This window comes from Pecten maximus, chromosome 18 (genome assembly GCF_902652985.1).
Source record: "Pecten maximus chromosome 18, xPecMax1.1, whole genome shotgun sequence".
NCBI lineage: Eukaryota > Metazoa > Mollusca > Bivalvia > Pectinida > Pectinidae > Pecten > Pecten maximus.
This window is the reverse complement of record NC_047032.1, coordinates 25,257,635-25,275,317: the sequence shown is the minus strand read 5'-3', so window position 1 is coordinate 25,275,317 and position 17,683 is coordinate 25,257,635.

Genomic DNA, 17,683 nt, shown 5'->3' with positions numbered 1-17,683 from the left:
ATGTTAATTGTGGTGGCCTACTCAAAATCATGCAAGTTGGCCGAAACCAGAGACCTGTACATAGAGGATATCTAACAGTGTCTTCAGTAATACCAAATATATTTCACTCGTGTGGCTAATATTTTGATATTTTTCACGAGTGCGCGCAGCACGAGTGAAAAATATCAAAATATCAGCCACACGAGTGAAATATATTTGGTATTACTGAAGACACTGTTAGATATTCTGTTTATTACATTTTTTATCAACGAAAACCCTACCCCGTGTGCTAACTAGGACTACAGCGATAATTTGTAAACAAAAAGAGTAGTTTCCCCTGTCCAGGTGCTGACATATATGTCAGGCTTTCTGATTGGTCAATTATTTTGATATTTTCTAATCTTGAATTTGATTGGTCAAATCAGCAAAAGTGATATTTTTCACTAGTGAAAAATATGATATTCTTCACTAGTGAAAAATATGATATTCTTCACTAGTGAAAAATATCACTTTTATAGAATGAATAATTTTTGATATTTCACTAGTAAAAATGTAATAAATATGTATATCACACAGATTGGTCGCTCCATCTCGCATGCCTCAATTGTTATCTGGAGCGAAAGCTTTGTTTCTGCCCTGCAGGTAGGGCGTAAGAACTACCTGCTGCCCCCATTGCATGATCGTAGGAGGCGACTAAATTTGGGATCTTATCTTTTCTCTTCTCTTCCAGATGTATTGCTTATATATAATCAGTCTTGTACTCATATTAACATATTGATTTACATATGCAGCAACTAAATATAAATTCTTATCAGATTAGAATCAATCTTTATCTACTCCAATCAAACAAAATTTTGTTATTCAAGCATTTGTATTTGTCATAATTGATCTGCACCAAAACAATCAGTTTTATGGTGTTGATCGATATCACAGCAATACAGAAGGAAAAAATAATTTATACTCGGTCATAAATGAAATTGATCTACACCAAAACAACAACTCGTGCGGTGATGTTGATTACTATAATACAGAAGGAAAACAAACACTGAAAACTATAACTGTGTTCTTACTTTTAACTTGTAGGCCTCAATGTTTTTTTCTCATTGAGGGAAAACATTTTCCTCGCAGGAAACATGACCCATCTGTGCTCGTTTTAACTGGAAAAGTCGGTCTAAATTCAATTACAAGAATATTCAATTTTTGGACATTTCAAAATGTAGTTGAAATAGTTGACCAGACCCACGACTTGCTGCACACATTTACAGTGTACGTCTGTTCAGGTATATGCGAGATTATTTGATTTAGTATCTATATATGCACGAACAGTATATTTTCACGAGCAAGATCCAAGATCAATGATCAAGGAAGTACGACCTATGATGTTCGAGTATAGGGCGACCGGTAATATCGTGAATGAACGATCGAGATTTGACAATGTAAGTCAAAGAGAAAGACCTACTGTGGTGTACACACATGCTAACCTTCAATGTCATGGACATAGTTTTCCGCAAAGTTACCATATCCTCTTTTTTGTTGTGATCTTGGTATCATGGCAAGGCCATTCCCCCACTTCTCTATGCCAGACTGAGTCAAAACCGGAACGTTTTTTTATATATTTAGTCCATGCGCTATGCCCTGGGTCTAGCATTGCAGCCATTTTTTTTTATTAAAACGAGTCAAGTTTTCAAATACCACATATCGGTGTTCTTTAAGTTCCGGCAGCCGCGAATAATCTTCTGTTGCCTGCTATGATGGGTAAATTTCACAATAATGTTTCTGGGGTTGGTTCCGTTCGTTTTACCCAGTATGCGCGATGTCAATATCGAATTTGCACCTTCAAATTATCGCACACATATCCTACAACCACCTGGACACAATTCTCAACAGATTCCTTCTCCCTGGGGTCTTTCAGTCGCACAAACCTGACAGAATTCTTCCGTCCCTGCTGATCTAGGTCGTTGTGTCTACCCAAGATCTCTGTATGTAGGTCATTACCATTACCACACTCATCCTTAAGTCTTGCCACTTTTATGATTGTTTGCTTTAAATTTTCTTTAAATGCTTCAAAAAAATGGAGATCAATACATAGACACTTGATTTTCTACAGTAAATAACAAGTTGTAAGAATAGTAAGGGGATGGACCAAACACTAGGTATAACTGAAAATAAACACATACAAATATGATTTTAATCTATGACAAAGGTTGGAATCTCGCCTGTATTAACCAGCTTGATAAAAGACTTTGTTAGTTAAAATTGCCATGTGAAGCTTTCTACAATGAATTGATATGAATGACATTTAGAGGACCTTCTAATGAATTCATTTCTTGCTTGGATAAAATCATCAAACTCTGCTTAAAGCATACACTTCCGAAACCAAAACAAAAGTTTGTTTTAACTTGACAAAGCCAATTACAATTTCTGTAATTACAATCCTCCTTGTCTTTAGAACAGTATTGTCACATTTCATCGATTTCATCCAATATCCTAATCCCGAATATATCACAAACGATGATGTACTGGTTTCAACATCAACAAAATGGAAACCCGATTTTTACAACCGTAATTCAGAAAAGAGGAGACGTTAACATCATTGTGAGTTTTTGTGAACTTGCCGTTAAAAAACTCCTCGTTGTCCTAAAGTAAAATATTTCGACAGCTCGCAATCTTCCGTTTTTTCAGTATTGACTGTCAATTGCCAATTGTCTCTATATTGATTAAAGAAAACTAACATTTTTGCAAGCCAGAGGCAACTTCTGAGAAAAGGACAGTATTATCTGCGTACAGAGGAGCCCCTCTTAAGAATAAAGCGTCACAGGAGGACTGCATTTGTTCATTTTCAAATCATTCACATACATCAAGTAAAGAAAGGGAGATAATCCTTCCCCTTACATCAAACCTCGGAAACAGCAGAAACATTCAGACTTATGACACATGATTTAAGACCCTCCTATAAAGCCTTTAAAGCATTTACTAGTTTCCCTCTGATTCCAATATGGGAAAAAATCAAAAATAATGTATTTCTAGTCACGCTATCAAAAGCCTTGAAATAATCGACAAAACAGCAATAACGTTTACGATGGTTTTAAAACGTTTTCTTATACTATGTAAAGCAATAAAACCATCGTTATTTCGAAAACTAAATTGAACATCAGAGACGATGTTAAACTCCGACTAATCTAGCAGTCTATTTTCAAAACATAATTTAGAAAAACAACGTAGAGTTATTCCTCTATAATTGTTGGTATCAATGGCTCACCCTTTTTGAAAAAAGAGAAAATGATAGCATTGGGCTATATTGAAGGGACGATACCTGAATCAAAAGTAACATTGAAAAGTTTGAAAAGAATTGCAGCAAATGAATCATTATGTTTCACAAGAAAATAACATTAAGAAAATGATCAATCCCAAGGACTTGGCCTAATTTAGAATTTTTAAAACACTCGTGAATAACGTCCGTATCAGTTAGAGAAAAATTCATCATAAATGTGTAAATTGTCAAAATCTATTATATTAAGATTATCTGTGACACCATCTTCAGTAACAGCTTTGAAATATTCAATGTTTAGGACTTTTTTCTGTGCTAAAGCTTTAAAAAAAATTGGAGCACACTCCGCTTGTTGTTGTTACATCTCCATAACATCAAAAAAACAGGGCGTTCCAAAAAACGTGTCCCGACTTTACGACATTATATAAATGACATATAGAAGATTAAAGGGCAAACGTTCCGGTCTATCACAAGGAGACATAACACAAACATACCGCAGTCTCCCGAAACACGCATACGCACTCACCACATGCATGCATATCGCACGCACGGGAGGTCGTCCTTAAATGACCTAAGCTGTTTATAGGACGTTAAACAAATAAAACTAAATCAAGTAGAATCGTGGAGTTTTATTAGTGTGTTATTTCAATAAAGCTTTCAAAAATGTCATTTGACGTACATTTCACCACTAATGCAACATGTAACGTCATTTTATGCAACTCTTTGGTCCCCAGATATGTCTGCCCTGCAGGTAGGACGTAAGAATTGTACCTGCTGCCCCCATTGCATGATCGTAAGAGGCGACTAAATTTGGGATCTTATCTTTTCTCTTCTTTCTTAACAACTTTCTTCTTCCTAACGTCTCCCTTGACACTGCCTCACTTTTGGCCTTTAGTTGAGCGTTCGCCCCTGTGAGGAAGGCTTTTGGTTCTGTCCCCTAGCCGAGACATACCAGAGTCTTAAAAAATGGTAGTTGCTACTCCTGCTTAGCGCTCAGCATATTTGGAGTGGGACGACTGGTTTGCCCGTTGTCAGTATAATGTGACTGGGTGGGGTGTAATGTTGGGTGTCTTCGGCAGTATGCTTCAGTGAGGTAGCACTTTAAATCGGCAAAAGTTCCGGCCTATCACAAGGAGACTTAACACGAACATACCACAGCCTCCCAAAACACACATACGCACTCACCACACACATGCATGTCGCACGCACGGGAGGCCGTCCTTAAATGACCTTAGATGTTAATAGGACGTTAAACAAAATAAACCAAACCAAACCAAATCGTAGCAACGAGTGTCGAGTGAAACGGACCTCCGTCAACAATTTTTGCCAAATTACTTCCATCATTCATTTTTCTCAAAGACAAAGAAAAGGGTCTTATTTATTTCAAAGAGGGTTCAGGGGTTGACACTAACTGTAATTAGAGGGTAGTAGGGCTACCCAAATTTAAAACTAGGTAGCCCTGGCATGAATCTGGTAGCCCTGACCAATCCAGCCTCCAAGGCGCACACTTTTAGTCTGATCTCAAATGCTTTATGTTCTTATAGCATCCAACAACATTTTGTAAGATTTTTGTTGGAGTTGGATGAGGTCGTAAGTTTTCCTACCGCAGCCTTGTTCATCATCACCAGTGTTTTTTCTTCTGTGGAAGTACCAGCTATAGACGAATTAGCCTTGTCTTTCAAAACACATCTGATGTGACTGTCAGATTTGTCATGCTTTCGGATGGAGTCAATTCGAAAATTAGATGTGCCCTTGATAAAGCTGCCGTCGCCACTACTGTTAAAATCTCGGCAAATTTGGCAAAACATTACATCATTTCCAAACCTTAACCATTGGAAAGTCTTCTTCCAGCTGGGCTGGAAACTCCTCTCTCGCTTCGATGACTGATACTGTGTCTGTGTTAATTTCTTATCTTCGGGCGTCTTTGGTTTTTTTGCAGGGGGAGGAGAAACACCGTCAAGCCAACGTAAAAGTGACATTTTGGTTTGCCCGCTAACGATGGAATGCGGAAATGTAGTTCAATGTCAATGTTGCGCTGAACGTCGACATTCACGATCGCTATGCAAATCAAACGCATTAAAGACAACGCCGCAGACGCGGTTGAAAACAAAGTAATCGCATACGATTCAAACGCAGCAATGACTTTATCACCGGAAGCGCTCTATCACAAAACGAACAGACGAACACAAACACAAACTTAACTGTCTTCGCTTCACAAATACCACTGTATAATTGAATAAATGCAGGTAAACTACAAACTATTTTATAATATATAGGTAGACTAGCCCGACGGCTGCCCTGCAAGTAGGGCGTAAGAATTGTACCTGCTGCCCCCATTGCATGATCGTAAGAGGCGACTAAATTTGGGATCTTATCTTTTCTCTTCTTTCTTAACAACTTTCTTCTTCCTAACGTCTCCCTTGACACTGCCTCACTTTTGGCCTTTAGTTGAGCGTTCGCCCCTGTGAGGAAGGTTTTGGGTTCTGTCCCCTAGCCGAGACATACCAGAGTCTTAAAAAATGGTAGTTGCTACTCCTGCTTAGCGCTCAGCATATTTGGAGTGGGACGACTGGTTGGCCCGTTGTCAGTATAATGTGACCGGGTGTGGTGTCCTGCTGGGTGTCTTCGGCAGTATGCTTCAGTGAGATAGCACTTTAAATCGGCAAAAGTTCTGGCCTATCACAAGTAGACTTAACACGAACATACCGCAGCCTCCCAAAACACACATTCGCACTCACCACACTCATACATGTCGCACGCACGGGAGGCCGTCCTTAAATGACCTTAGATGTTAATAGGACGTTAAACAAAATAAACCAAACCAAACCAAACCAAACTAGCCCGACGGGCAACTGATTTCGGAGTATTTGGTAGCCCTTGCATTTTTAGGTGGCCCCCACAGGCGGCTAACTCAATGAAAATAGAATTTACCATACATATTTCGTATTTACTGGATGGACTGGTCAATATACTTAACGACCATATGATTTTGTTCAGAAAAATCGAGATTTAAAAAAATATTAAAAAATCGAGGTAATTACTAATAAAACAGAGAAAGGGACGACAGTCGCCATTTTGAAATTTTTACCCCCGCCTCGAATAAAGTTATTTTTTTCGCAATAGTATACCTTTTTTGAGTCACAGTGACATGTCAGTCCTCTGATAATCCATTATCATGCACATATCACTCAATCGCATATATACGATGTCTATATAGTCCAACGCAACATTTCAGTTCAAAAATCTTTGTGTGCTTTTTGTAATTATTAGTTGACCTTCCTGACTTAACAACATTTTCAAATAATTTCTTAACAGTGCGGCCAATTTCATGGGAGGTGTATTCAGGTAGTAAAGTTGATAATTGTTGAAGCTCGACTCTTCCGTTTTCATCTGATGATATATGTGACTGCAGCCCGAAAAAATAAATAAATAATTAACTGTTTTCATAGTTCTCTTTTCTTTATATCACTATTTTCATTCTCAAATTATATTTAGATAGTAACATTCCTGCATCCACAACCTATGATGAGCTTAATGAAACCTGACTTGGGGTAATTGTAATTGGATGTAATTTCTAATTGAAGAAAAATTCAATTACAATTTAATTAATTTTATTGATAAAATACATGTAATTGTAATCAAAACCAAATTATTTTAAAATCACTTTTAACATAGTAAATGATCTTCACTTCCTTACTTCTAGTGTTGTGTACATGTGAAAATAATCTGGCTATACACTACATGTATTTATTTATGCCTGTGATGAAGTTGAAAGAAATGATGTAGAATTTGTATTTCTCTTTGTTTTTTGGAAAATGCAGGTTAAATCAGCCAATAAAAAGTGATATTATAGTAGAAATTTATGATGAATGCGTTTGGGTTTTGTTTCTTAACATCCTATTAACAGCCAGGATCATTTGAGGACATGTCAGGTTTGGGAGAAGGAGGAAAGCCGGAGTACCCACAGAAAAACACCGACCTGCAGTCAGTACATGTACCTGGCAATTGCCCCACATAGGATTCGAACTCACGACCCAGAGGTGGAGGGCTATAGCGATCAAGACGCAAGGCGCCTTAACCATTCGGCCACTGCGGTCCCAAATTTATGATGATAGTAATCAAACTATACAGTATAAATATATACAAGGTACTTGGTGTTGAAAAAATGGTAGTTGCTGTTCCTGCTTAGCACTCAGCATACAAGGAATGGGACGACTGGTTCGCCCGTTGTCAGTATAATGTGACCGGGTGGGGTGTGCTGCTGGGTGTCTTCTGCAGTGTGCTTCAGTGAGGTAGCACTATAAATCGGCAAAAGTTCCGGCCTATCACAAGGAGTCTTAACACGAACATACCAAAGCCTCCCAAAATACACATACGCACTCACCACACACATGCATGTCGCACGCACGGGAGGCCGTCCTTAAATGACCTTAGCTGTTAATAGGACGTTAAACAAAATAAACCAAACCAAGTATCTATAACAATAATTGAACTATTTAAATTTGATTTCATTTATCGAATATCATGATACAAGGCCATATTATCTTTATGATAACTAGAACTATAACTATAACACTGACAAAATCAACTCTGATCATCAGATCGCTTTACCTTGTTTTTAACAATTCGTTAAGTTTTCACTCCATGTAGTGCTTTAACCATGTGACAATGTCAATTCAACATAGACATGTAACCATATTAATGTATAATAAGTAACATCTTCAATTTCCATTCCAGTTCAAAACAATAATACACAGTTAACAGCAGCATACCAGCCTGTACCTACATAACTACTAAAAATAACAGGTGAGTGAATTATCCAAAGAGGTCATTCAAATCCAACATCTCAATCTCTGTTCTGTTCAATGCATACTTTGGTTTGGTTTGGTTTATTTTGTTTAACGTCCTATTAACAGCTAAGGTCATTTAAGGACGGCCTCCCGTGCGTGCGAAATGTATGCGTGTGCTGAGTGCGTATGTGTGTTTTGGGAGGCTGTGGTATGTTCGTGTTAAGTCTCCTTGTGATAGGCCGGATCTTTTGCCGATTTAGAGTGCTACCTCACTGAAGCATACTGTCGAAGACACCCAGCAGCACACCCCACCCGGTCACATTATACATGCATACACTTGTACAAAAATCCTGCATGTTTACACAATCATTAACATGCAAAACAAGTGTATTATTTATATACAACACCAAGCCTTGATAATAACTCAAGATCCATCTTAAGACACTAATTTACAACAAACGTCCTGGGTAAAATGTGGTTATATCTATTATTCCTTCAGATATTCATTATTGACAGTGACAACTGTTTATTTATCAATATGTTTCATGCAATGACTTTCATTACCCTGATTGATACAATATTACTCAAAATCTACACTGTGATACTAAGAGTCTGAGTCATATTACTTGTTTAACATTACTCAAAGATATTGAAAATGATCAGTTATTCTAGACTGCTACAATTTAGTTGATAGTATATAGTTTATCTAGATAAGTTTATATCTGAGTCACTTTACAATTTTTATACACATTTAGAAAAATCAACCAATTCACAATACAAATACTCAGTCCTGAACATATTTTAGTATAAAGTTAAAAATGTCATAGCCTTACAGATCAAACTCACAGTTTATAAAGTCTTCATAGTTAAATTATTCTCAAGGTCCTGGCACAACGGAAATCCCTGAAGTATCCTCTTCTTACTTCTTAGTATAATGGTAAGTCCTAATTTCGAATATTTCAATATAAGCCGTGCTATTTCAACACACTGAATACTTATTATAGGGGAATACTTAAACACACAGGAACTCTGGAACACAGGTATACAGGTACACTGCAGCTTGGAACCTCAATATAGGTGAACTCTACAGCTGGATCTTCAGAATTAAAGATCACTTACAGGAACACTGCAACGCTGGAACAACAGGAACACAGTTTGGTTTGGTTTATTTTGTTTAACGTCCTATTAACATCTAAGGTCATTTAAGGACGGCCTCCCGTGCGTGCGACATGTATGAGTGTGGTGAGTGCGTAGTGTGTTTTGAGAGGCTGCGGTATGTTCGTGTTAAGTCTCCTTGTGATAGAACACACAGCAAACACTGGAACACAGGAACTCTGGAACACAGAAACACTGGTACATCACAGCACAGCTTCAAAAGTTACATCCTCCCCCCTTAAGAATCTTTTTTAATTTGCAGCCTCATACCTCTCTAAGGAACTCATAGTGTCAATCCTGGTCTGGACGGCAGTAATTAATGAGTCTATCTTATAGAACTGGGCCTCCAGTAAGATTTCATGCAGATACCTGATGTCCCTGGGCATAATTCGCTGATTAACTGTGCAACCATTCCTTAGATAATTCAGGATGAAGCGAAAATGATGTGAATCCCTGTCAATAAAGTATTTGTCTGCCTTGTCTGGTTTCACCGGTGAATCTAACATCAGCGACAACAACTTGGAGGCAGGGTCCTTCCTTAATGTAATCTTACTGGTCCTGAAGTCCCCCCACCCCCACCCCCACCCCCAATACATAAAATGACCTGGCTCTCCTGTGCCTCCTGCATTTCAGTGAGATCTTGGTTTGGCTGAATAACCCTATCTTCATTGATGATTGTCTCGCTAGACACGGTACACACAGGAGAGGACTTCCGTTCCTCGGATGAGGTTGATGACGAGGAAGATGATATACTGTCCCTCCTCACATGGGTTCTCCTTGGCTCCGGAGCGGGTGAGTTGCTTGGAGATCTACTCTCGGACCTTACTTGATGAAGAACAGGAACTACCTCCTCCTCTTGACAGGCTCTCCTCCTGAATGGAAACCTTCGGCGAAGGCAGTAGTGGCAGTGGTGACTTCGATTCCAGGGTCTTTGATGTTCTGGCTCTTTTGTGTGGAGGCGTCTCCCTATGGCTTAATCGTTGTTTCTCTGGCTTGGTGGCTGCTGGTACTGCCTTCCAGTATCCGGGGAGACTACCCTTCTTCCACTTCTCCAGTTCCTTCCTGGCCATACTACCCCTCAAGCCACCAAGTGTGGAACAACAAACAAACACCGACTTCTGCAAATTTCTTTCTCTCTTCCCATATGTGGCCCATACGACTGACGGTAAAACAGCTTCCGGCAGTCTTGACATTCCCACTTGAACCCCGAATGCCTCTCCTCCACATGTCGGGCTACCCCAAACCGGTTGCGGAACGTTACATCTCCACAAAGCTTGTATAGGTAGTCAACCTTCTGAGGAGGAAACAAGGTAAGTATTAGTCTTCAATAACAGCTTGTTTGACAGACAATCAAACATCTAGACAGCAATTTAGCGGTAAGTATTTACAACTATCTGGCACCAGAACAGCATCCAACAAGCCCTGCAGGTAGGGCGTAAGAATTGTACCTGCTGCCCCCATTGCATGATCGTAAGAGGCGACTAAATTTGAGATCTTATCTTTTCTCTTCTTTCTTATCAGCTTTCTTCTTCTTAATGTCTCCCTTGACAATGCCTTACTTTTGGCCTTTAGTTGAGCGTTCGCCGCGGTGAGGAAGGCTTTGGGTTTTGTCCCCTAGCCAAGACATACCAAAGTCTTTAAAAATGGTAGTTGCTACTCCTGCTTAGCGCTCAGCATATTTGGAGTGGGACGACTGGTTCGCCCGTTGTCAGTATAATGTGACCGGGTGGGGTGTGTTGCTGGGTGTCTTCGGCAGTATGCTTCAGTGAGGTAGCACTATAAATCGGCAAAAGTTCCGGCCTATCACAAGGAGTCTTAACACGAACATACCGCAGCCTCCCAAGACACACATACGCACTCACCACACACATGCATGTCGCACGCACGGGAGGCCGTCCTTAAATGACCTTAGCTGTTAATAGGACGTTAAACAAAATAAACCAAACCAAACAGCATCCAACATTCTTAACGACTTCTATATTTCTTTAGGCGATCATGGTGAACCAATACAGCCTTTGCTCTAGTCCCAGGTTTGACTTTATAGAAAATGTCTCCTGCTCTCTCTAAGACAGGGAAAGGACCAACCCAGGATCTTTGAAACTTTGGCTTGCTGCCCGGTTGTCTAGGTTTGAAGTACCAAACTAACTCCCATATTTCGTAGGTGTTCTGCACAATCCGATGATCATAGTTTTTCTTCGTGACATCGCTCGACAGGGTTAGTTTCCGTCTTGCTATTTCATGTACATTGTATGTCTAATAATGTCTGTTCCAGGTTGTACGCATATTCCGTTTCTGATAAACTGCTACTCTCCTCAGAGTACAGAGGACCTGTACGCCATCATAAGGAGTGGTACATACTCATTCCAATCTCTCTGGTGTCCAGAAACAAAAGCTGAAATCATATTGGCAATGGTCCGGTTCGCTCTCTCCACCATACCATCAGACTGTGGCCTCATGGCCGTAGTACGGGTTTCCTCCATCTCTAACAATTAACAGGTTTCCTGGAACAATTTCGACTCAAACTTTGTCCCCTGATCTGTATGTATCTGCAATGGGACACCAAATATTGAAATAAACCGCTCCACTAACTTGCCAGCTACTGTTTCCTCTTCCTGATTTCGAATCTGATAAGTCTTGACCCTTTTAGAAAAATAGTCTCCTACAACTAGGAGTTTCCCCTCTTAGACTTTGGTAAAGGACCCAGGATATCCACAGCTATACGTTCCATAGGAACACCAACATTGTACTGCTTCATCGGAGCTCGAGGTCGTTTTGTCGGCATCTTCCGAGCAGCACATATCTCACAGGTTGAACACCAGTTTTCTACAAATTTAGACAAATGTGGCCAAAAGAATCTGTCCTTGACCTTGGCTACTGTCTTTTTAACTCCCAAGTGTCCTCCTGTTGGATTGTCGTGTAACTGTTCTAGGACAAATTTCCTTAGTGATGCTGGTATAACAGTAAGTAATGTATCGTCCTTCCCATCTGCGCTCACCCTGCGTCTGTATAATATCCCATTGTGTAACTCCATCAGACTCGAACGGTACCCCAACGGTACCAGTAATATTTAACAACTTCTGCATATTTTGCTACATCTGCCCATGAAAGTTTTACTCCATTTAACTTCCAATATATTACTAAGTCCAAAACTTCATCTGCTCTCTGTAAATTTTTTAATTTCTCCTTATTTAAATCCTCAATTACCAAATCTTCCTCTGCTGAAAGTCTTCGTGACAATGCATCAGCATTAGAGTGGATACGTCTTGCTCTGTGTTCAATAGAAAAATCATATGCAGCCAAAGTTTCCAGCCAACGAGCCATTTGCCCTTCTGGTTTCTTAAAATTAAGAAGCCACCTTAACGCCCCATGATCACTCCTTATCAAAAAAATGTCTCCCATACATGTAATGGTGAAAATGTTTGGTGGCACTAACCACTGCCAGCAACTCCCTCCGTGTTACACAATATTGTCGCTCTGCTTTCGAGAAACATTTACTAAAGTAGCAAATAACCTTTTCCAATCCATCTTGTAATTGAGATAGTACAGCTCCCATGCCTGCATTGGTAGCATCCTTGTCCAGGATAAATAGTCCCTCGGGTTGAGGATATGACAATACTGGAGACCTAGTCATGCCCTCCTTTAATTCTTCAAAGGCTTTCTGGCATTCAGGGGTCCATTGGAATACGTGATTCTTCTCTGTCAGTCGGTGTAGAGGTTTAGCTATGTCAGCAAATTGATATACAAATTTTCTATAATAGGAACATAGTCCCAAAAAGCTCCTCACCTCCTTCTCATTTCTCGGAGTTGGCCACTCCTTCACTGACATGACCTTCCCAGGGTCAGTAGATACTCCATATTTGTTTACTACATGTCCCAGAAAAGAAACTTCTTCCTGCAGCAAGTTACATTTCTTAGGACTCAACTTTAAGTTTGCATCACCCAACCTCTGCAGAACTTCCCCCAGGTTTACCAGGTGCTCTTCCTATGTCTTAGAGAAAATTATAATGTCGTCGAGATATACGAGACACAGTTTCCAAGTTAAACCTTTCGTTAAGCCGCTCAAAGGTACTAGGACTGTTACAAAGCCAAAAAGCCATTACGGTATACTGCCACAGATCGCCGCCAATTGAAAACGCAGACTTCTCACGGTGTTCTTTCGCAAGTCCCACCTGCCAAAATCCTGATTTTAGTTCTAAAGTGCTAAACCATTCTGCTCCTGAAAGTGCATCTAGAGTGTCGTCAATGCGAGGAAGTGGCTTAGAATCTTTCCGGGTTAGTTGGTTTAATTTCCTAAAATCACAGCAAATTCTCACCCCATCAGCTTTAGGTACCATGATTATCGGCGAACACCATGGGCTTACGGATGGTTCTATGATTCCCTTATCTGCCATTTCTTTGATTTCTTTTTCAGCTTGCAATCGCTTAGCTAAGGGTATCCTATATGGATGTAGTTTCACTGGTCTGGCATCTCCAGTGTCTATTCTGTGCTCTACCAGGTTAGTCCTACCAATATCACCCGACCCCTGAGAGAAAACAAGACTGGTACTGTAACAAAATCTTTTTCAAACCCTCTTTCAGTTTATGAGACAGGTTCTTGGAACTCCTCTCATAAAGGTCCGCTAAATGATCAGGCATTTTTTTTTTTCTGTCAGACTTTCATTATCTCCCCTTTTCTCTGGCAGATTTGCATGTTCATATGTAGCCGTAACAGTATCCTTAAAAATTGTATACGGCTCGGTCCCCACGTTTGCTATTCGTAGAGGTACGAGACCATTATTTGGGTCAACCACCACCTTGCCTACCAAACAACCACTCCTAGCTACAAACTGGGTCGCAGGTTTTATAACTCCTGTTCCTCTAGCCACTCCATCGATGGGAACCCCAGCAACTATCATTTCTGTCCTGAGCGGTATAACCACATCTTCCAACATTGTCACCCTGCAGCAGCTCGGAGTAATACTACTTAAATTCATGCAACATGGTACTTTTTCTCCCTTTAGCAGCAAACACTCCTTACTAAACATAATATCACACTCAGCTATCGACAAAAAATATACTCCTAAAATTCCATCGCTCTCAATATCAGCCAGGTACACTGCATGTTGAAATGTATGTGAACCAATGGAAATGTTAACCTTAGCCTTCCCATAAAAGGGTGCCTTCTCTCCTGTTACTATCAGCATTGTTTGTCTTACCGCTTCCGGCTCAGGTTGTGAAGACTTGGGCCAGCTTTTAACAATACTGCTCTTGAAAATAGTTACATTGGAACCTGTATCCACCAACATAGTTATCGGGATATCCTGTATTTTTGCTGTGATGAAACAACCTTCATCATTAGCAGAATACACCTTAATTCTGTTTCTTAATGATGTTGGGCCCGGTTTGTCTGTTGCCGAGTTGTGGCCATTGAACTCGGCCCCATTCCGTTTCCCTGATTTTTTTTGTCTCTGATACTGATTATCTCCCCTGACCAAATTGTAGGTCTTGTCAGCATACCCAGGCCCAGAGTTGTTATTTATTGGTTGTGGCCCTCCATACTGGTTTCTCTGGTCTCCTGCATGGTTTCTTATTTGTTGAGGTCGGTTTCTAAAACTGTCTTGTTTCTTGTTTCTCTCCTCTCTGTCTTTCCAGTCCTTAAGCTGTTTTACAACTGTTTCTAATTCTTTCACCCTTTTTGTCTCCACCTCCTGTTCTTTGTCCTTCTTACTATCTCCATCAAATTTCACCTCCCGGACTTGTCTTCCTCTCTGCTTGTCTGCTAAGCGATGGGTTTCAAATCTAACAGCCAGGTTTTCTGCCTCATCCAAATCCTTTGGATTCATATTTCTTATATGCTGTCTCATCTCATAGTCAGACAGAGCATGTATGAAATAATATAACGCTAAAACATCCGTGGACCGAGTTTCCTTCTCGGGATACCCTTTCCGCGTCATTCTCTTAATTGATTGTGCAAGATCTGTAATAGTTTCGTCCTTTCCCCGAACACTGGTCTGCAACTGAGATCTATAAATATCTGCTTTATTTACTGAACCAAACTTGCGGTTTAAGGCAGCAACTACTGTGTCGAAATCTCTCTTATGACGTTCCTCCAAACCATTTAACACCCCTACAGCTCCACATGTTAAACTTCCCGCCAGATATAAGGATTTCTCATAGTATGTATGTCCAGTTATTTAGCTCTGCAACAATCTCAAACTGTGAGATATAATCTTCCCAATCTCCCTTTCCATTGTAGGTTTGAGGCTTCATTTTAACTCCACTACTGGTTGACCTTTCTGGGTTTCTATTCCTCGGAGTCTGCATACGAAGAATAAGCACGAGGCCTAAAATCATGCTCTTCTCGACTGATTACTCTGCCTTCTCCCCAGCTCAATGCATCATTACGGTTCTGGTTCCGGTTTGGCTGGCCCATCTCCTGTCTCAAATTCTCAACATCTTTTCTAAATTCTCCCCTTAACTCTGCTATGTGACCTCTCAACAAATTCTCCAACCCTTCTATCAGATTAACTAAATTATTGTCTTGCATGTTGTTCTCTACCCTATTATGATGGTTCTGCTGCTGATCTGCTACCTCAACATAATCTGCATCACTATACTAAGAATCAACATCATCAATATCCTCCTTAATTTCATTAACAATATCCAGATTATTTTGCCTAATTGTAACTGTATTTGAGTCATCCATTTTTAATATTTGATAGTTATTCTATATTTCTTGAAGTTTACCACCAACACCAGATTTATTAAACCTTACCTCGTCTTTTTCAGATACAACTTTTACAAAACAGCAACCAGGAACAGCAACCCTGCTACCTGCTGCTAACACAGCATCTCAATATCTGCTACACAGCTACGCCGCAACTGCTACAACTGGTACCAGCAACTCAGCAACAGCAACTTAGCAACTGCCTTAGTTGTATCCAATTAAAGACTTTAATAAAGTGTATCCTGCCGACGACGCCAGTGCAATGCCGACCGTTAGGTGCCCCTGACTTAAAACAGTCTAGTCGTCTGACCGAGCATCTTTCCTGACGGCGGATTGTAAAAATTTATTTGTACAGATCCGTCTGGTGGTTGGCCTGTGGCTTACTCCAAGAAATAACTCAACAAATGATATAAAGATACAATCTGAAAATGTATTAAAAATACGGGCAATCAATAGCAAATGGAGATGTCACACAATATGATGCAGTAAGAATACAGTTGTGTTTGAAACATTGATAGAAATATAGAAATAATTAAAGATGTTTTAAATTTACATGTGTATTTCTTATATAATAATTTCCTATAATTTCACATATATATCTGTTGTTTCTCCCATTTCTCCTGTTTCTCTATTTCACCTATTTCTCCTATTTCTCCTGTGTTCCACCTATTTCTCCTGTTTCTACTAATTTCACCTCTTTCTTCTCTTTCTCCTAATTTCACCCATTTCTCCTGTTTCACCTAATATTTTCTAACTGGACTACTGTTCCTAAAGTACATTATGTTTTAACTCGAGTACCCTTCTATGACCGCCAATAAGTCGCGGGCGAAATATTGGGGATTCAGCTACATCTATATCAGCCGGCACCCTACCTTCTCATCTGCTTTAATTTATGTCCATAGTCTAGGAACATGAACTCTGCGAATCAGGACTCAAAAATAAGCTGTTACGGGAACGGGTTCTCGAGTGAGGTCGGAATGACACTGAGCGTTCGTATCTCCCGGTTCTCAACTTATAGGGAACTTTAACTAATGAAAACGCTGGAGAATTCTAGCACGAGACATTCCCCGCGCTCCTATATTAACATGAATAACACTCGAGAGACTCGAATAAATATGAAGTGAATAACTCTAGAAAGGTTCCGAAACTATAAACAATAATGGCTGCCGGTGAAGACGAACCGTATTTTCTGAGATAACTAAAGCCTCTAACGGACTATAAAATGACATAATGCATGTTTAAATGGAATACACATGACAGGTATGATATAATCTCCCGACGCTGAACAATCTTTATGAGAATCAACATGCATTTATAGAAAAATAAGATATAACAATCGTTGCAACTCACGTCTGCTCGTACATAGTTTCAATACACAGAACTGTTTTACATTTCAAACACATATATCGTTATGTTGCGATGTTACAACATCAAAATTCATTAAGATTTGGATACAATACATGTTTAGAGTGAAGATCTCGGTATATTTAGCAATGTGAGATCAATTACAGGTGACTTTCCGTTGATAAACGAGGCACGAAATCGTGTCGATATTGGAACACAGGGGTTTGTTACAATGATAAGTTTACAGACTTGTCACCTGAGATTAATCATTATAATACATCACAGTCTGGATTATAATTACCTTCATAAACACGATATAACCACGCAGGGTAAACACGATACAACCACGCAGGGTAAACACGATATAACCACGCAGGGTAAACACGATACAACCACGCAGGGTAAACACGATACAACCACGCAGGGTAAACACGATATAAC